This window comes from Parambassis ranga, chromosome 1, assembly GCF_900634625.1.
Source record: "Parambassis ranga chromosome 1, fParRan2.1, whole genome shotgun sequence".
Taxonomy (NCBI): domain Eukaryota; kingdom Metazoa; phylum Chordata; class Actinopteri; family Ambassidae; genus Parambassis; species Parambassis ranga.
Window position 1 is genome coordinate 9,892,274 of NC_041022.1, and position 5,573 is coordinate 9,897,846.

The window sequence follows — 5,573 nt, forward strand, 5'->3', positions numbered from 1 at the left end:
ATGATCAGTCATAATGAATGCATTGTTATCCTTATAGTGTGATCCTTGATGAATCACCACTTAGAGTTCTTTTGCTAAGCTCGTGAGTACAAAAGAACACTGCTGAGGATCGTGGTTTCTAATTGCTTTAATCCACCCCATTTTGAAGTGATATGACAAGAAAAGCCTAATCACCTCTTTTAACACACATCTTGCTATTCATTGAGATGCATGGCACTGACTGAAGCCCCAAGGGACCTGAAGGTTCACCATCAATTCAGTCAGTGATACTGTTTCCTTTTGTTTCCCTGGCTTTTTCTGAATAAAACATTAACTTGAAAGAACTGTTGAACTGAATTGAATCTTTAAGGTGTACAAATTCCTTAGGCAACATTTACTGCAAGAGAGTAAACTATATTTTTCAGACTATAAACAAAGATGTGTCACGCAGATTGGAACAAAATCATATATGTAGTGCAAATACAAATACAATGTCACAAAGTAAATGGTGCAGATTCTTGTGAACCCTTCTTTTAATGGCATTTATCACACAGAAGATATCACTACCTTGTTAGATTTGATATATCACAGCTTGCATTAATCATCACTGCAAATGTTGTGCATCAGACTGGGAAAAATAACTATCAAACATCTAAAAAAGACAGAAGATAAAAGAGAGTGGTAGTGCAGAGACAAGATTAAAGATCCATTCCAACTAATGTAATCCAACTACATGCATACTCTACCAAAAGTTTTCTAAGTTTTTAATAATGAATGAACCTCCTGTTACATTTTGCTTTAATTGTGTGATAGTTTCTAATAGGACTCCCCAAAGGGATTTGGTAAAGAACTGCATGTAGTGTACCCATACACCCACTGCTGCCCAGAGGAATGTGAGGTAAAGTTTGTTGAAGCAGTTTCCCACAATGTATTTATTCAACTTGTTGAAAGCTTCTTTTCTTTCAAAAATTGTCTTTGGTTAATGTTTTCATCATGTTTTCCATGAACTATTGTGTGAGTTCATGATTCCATCAGTGATGAAAGTTATCTAGAAACTTATTCAAAGCTTACGTAAACACACCAGGTTCCACAAAGCTGCATTTCTAACCTATTTAGCTAACATGGTTGTTCATAATTTTGAAAATGAATGCTGCTGAAACAGGCTCCCATAAACAGTGTGATGTTGTCCAGTTTATTGCCCGGGGTGATTTGGAGACCAGGATGGAGGGTAGAATCAGCTGGCCAGCATTTTTAGCTTGGCACAGAACCCTGGAAGCTGAAGCTGAAATTGTCCAGTTTATTCAGCAAATCGTCCTACGGGTTGGTTATTGGATGACTTCTATACTAAATGCTGTGTTGTCCACATACTGTCCCTGGCAAAGCAACAACTTCTTCTCATGAGACTTTGACAAAGTGGTCTGGACATCTTAATCACTTGAGTGTTTTAGGCTTTTTTCAAAGTATCTGAGCTTAAGTGAGGTTTGATAGCGGTGGGAAAGGTTTTCTTTTTACCCTCTCCCCATATCGTATAGAAATGAGCTGCAGAAATCAACTGCATGTGTCTAACTGGCAACACCCGCAAAGGTCATCCGAGGCCCTTCAGCCAGTGTGAGGCAGATGGGAGAGGGAAAGCCTCATCTGCAAATACCCATTTGAAAGACTAATGGTATGACAGAACATGCTCTCACAGGAAACAAGGGGATGCCACAAGCCTTCTATCTGCCTTCAAGATCTGTTCAGCTGCACTGCACACATTGCTTTCAATTGAGTTAGTAGTTCAGAATAGATTCAATCAATTAATGTGACATTGTTGCAGGCTGGCAGTCAAATAGAAACATTAAATCATCTTTCCAAGTATTCTGGCACCAATACACCCCCACGGAGAGGGCGACCATTTGCTTGCTGAGAGCGATGCAGATTAATGCCCCAAAACATTCTAATTGCCTAATGAACCCTCTTCAAACAACAGAACTGTTTTGAGCTATAGAACCCTTGAAGATGCGCCCAAAGTCAAATTCAAAGAAGCCACGGAAAAATTAGTCATTTGACTCTAAGTACTAGCTGCCGCATTTATCATACACATTCTCCAAACGAGCATGCCATGATTGATAGAACAGAAAAAAATGGGGGAAATTAGTGGACTGTGTATGGTGTCTTTTTGCACCATAAATGTCACACAAGCACAAATATACACATTATCTTGACTATAATGGATGTACTTTGGATGCACTTTCTGCTTTCTACCCCCTCCTGCTCTGACACATTAATCAGATCATTTTACTCATAAGTCACTCTTACCATTGTCAAAAATTACTCACTTTTGCTCACGTTTGAGGTGTTGCTCTTTCGGTCGCTCACCGTGTACTAAACACTCCACAAAAGTCAAACTCTGAACTGGACTTTGAGTGATTTCTTTGACTTCTAACACCAGAAAACGGTAAGGTTTTCCAATAGTATTATATTTAAAATATGAATATAATAATCATCCATTGATTTTAGAAGTTATTTACTGCCATCACTGCCATAGATTCTGGCCCCATAACCAGCCCTGCTTTGATGCTGTTAGTGCTGCTATGTTAAAGGAAACTACTCTTATCTTTTGAGAGAGGAAAAGGCTTGTAGGCTTATGGCAGAAGATGCTTTGAAATATGTCTGAAAATATACACACAAAAAAGGCCTGAGTCATCGAAAACATGTTCCACTTTTTTTTTCAGCTATACTATGTTAGTTTGCTTTGGTCTGGGACTGCTGCTACACAGTGGTCTGCTGCTGCTTGGTGCCAGTATCAAAAATATGTACAATAACCACAAATTTAGGCTACTCCTGTTCATGTCTGTTTCTCTTTTATCCATGCATTATTTTAGTTTTTTAACTCTTCGTGGTGATTTCAAGTTACAGCCAAGCTTTTAAAAAATCAGCATTTTGGCACAGCATCCCCACCTAGTGTGTCTTCATAGCCTCTGTGTTGAATTTCAATGATTCTTTACCTTGCATATAGTCAGAGTTGGCAGATAAGCCAAGACAAATGCAACATATCTCCATATGTATTATTTGGACTCATGGCAGGTTTGTTGTTACATTTTCCAGTACCTCGGCAGTGGCATGTTGCCTAAGTATCATATACCTAATGTCATGTTCCAATGCCTTGTCTCAATAAATGTCACAAATAAACAAGTCACCTAATAAAACAATCCCATCTTCTGAATCCACTTTGTCCTGAGTACAGGGTGAGAGGCGGGATGCACACAGGGCAACATACACAGACAAACAACCATTCACACTGACATTCACACCTATGAGCAATTTAGAGTCATCAACTAACAAGTACAGCTTTAGAATGTGAGGCCAGAGTACCCAGAAAAAATCCACACAGGCACAGGGAGAACTCCATATAGGACGGTCCCAGCCAGTGCTGTGAGGCTGTGAAGCCACAGTGCTAACCACTACACCAGAGCAGAACATGTGACATGAGATACAAATCTGACAGAGATCTAAGCAAGCTCATTTAAAACAAACTATGTCATCACACCAGTTTCTTCCTTAAGATTCAAACAGCAGGGGTCTGAATCCCCCTCTTCTGTCCACCTTACTATCTCTTGAGCGTCTTTTACAGGTGTTCCATGACATGTGAACTGAGGCCAGATATTCTGAGATGGAAGAGATTGTAGCTGACAACAGACACAGAAATAGGTGTTTTAACCCCATACAATATCTTGGATTACAGGGATTATTTTTCAAAGCTCTCTACTCATCTTTTTAACTCTAACTCAGCACTGCATCATCGATTTTGGCTCTCTTAAAAAAAAATAGGTTGCTACATCAGCACGGACATCTAAACAAAAACAAATGGCAGGACCCCTGAAATACTTGCTGTGTGTTCAGAAAAAAAGGAGACTGACAGCATTATGGCTGACCACATGAGGAGAGTGATGCCAGCAAGAAGGGTTTCATTTTTCACTCAGTCAAAGACTCAGAGGAGTCTTTTATCACCCTTTGCACAAACACAGTGTGAGGAAAAGGAGAAAAAAAGAATACTATGCTTTACACCTGGATTTATATGCAGGTTACTGTACACAGTAGTGTTAGAGTTTGTAGTTTGATCACTCACAATACAATTGTAGCATGTTATATGGTTTTAATGGTATCATGTAGTTTGGATCTCAACATATATCTCACTTTACAGATAAAATATCTACAGGTACTGCTTTGGTGTGATCACAATAGAAGTGTATAATTTGTTATACACTTCCATATGCATAGAATACATAATATGTATTCTATGGATTTTGTAGCTCTGACACAGAGGTGTGTTAACCAATAAATTATGTGTCAGAAAAGTTAGGATCAAACTGAGGACTTTCACCGAGAGCGGACACATCATGTGATAAATATTACAAACAAAGACAGTATGCCACAGTGAAAGTTGTTGACTGCAGGCATAGAGAGTCCATTAACTGACACAATTAATCCAATTATTTGCGCTTCGTTGGACTGAGCTGTCAGTGTCACACACCCCATTGTTCTCACAGGAATCAATATCTGATGTAAGACATAGTAGAATCAGTTCTTTTTCTATTGCCAACCCAAGTTGTAACAGTTCAATCAAGGCCAGCCTGCTCTCTGAGGTCAAACTGTTAATGAGAGAGACAGGAGGAGGCAGAACCCGGACGTGTTTGTTAGGTACAGAGGACGGGGGCTGTTGTCAGGGTTCACCTGAGTTAAGCTCCATCTGCTCTTTACTACACAGCTTAATAAGAAGTGAGGGGTGTTATTATTACATAAAATATAAACAAATCCTGGTGAAGGATTTACATAATATTTAGCGAGATACAATATAAAGAATTTAAACACACTAGAAATAGATACTAACATAGTCATCAAGTAGGCTACTTAAACCTAAAGGAACTGTATATTACTGTATCTCATACGCTTACATTACTATTCAACTTGTAATGTAATGAATGGTAATTTAAAAAAGAAATGAGTGTGTGTTTCTACCGATCACCTTGGCCTTCTGTGGCAATACAGGTTGCCAGCATATTTCAGGTGCCATGGATGCTTTCCAAGAATTTCAAGGTAACTGCTCCCTAATTCCCAGATTTTAGACGCTACATCAAATGAGTGTACTGGCTGTGATGGCTTAACTAGTTACTGAATATTTTGTAAGAGGAACTTGACATGCTGAAAATCTATGTTCTACTCCACTTTTGTTTATCCTTGTAGTGTGTCATGATATCTGATTTTTGATAGAATCAATACTATCTTTTGACCTATGGAAAATGTAAGTAGAAAATGCAGCTAGTCAGTTATATATGTTTATTGCATCTTTGGTTTAAACAGTGTGACCTGAATCTCTCCTTTAAATCTATGACACTGAGAGAGAAAATATGTCAATTTGCAAAAACCAGATCAAGCAGGCAGGAAGTCAGGCCCCAGAACACCAGAGAGAATTTTCAATATAAAACAATGTCTGCAACCTCTACCTTATTTAACATCGCAACCGGTGGAGAGAGCCACAGCCATGTACAAGGAGAGATTTGTTTTGGAACTAGAGAAACAGAATTTATTATGTTATAATATAACAAGCTTTTTAT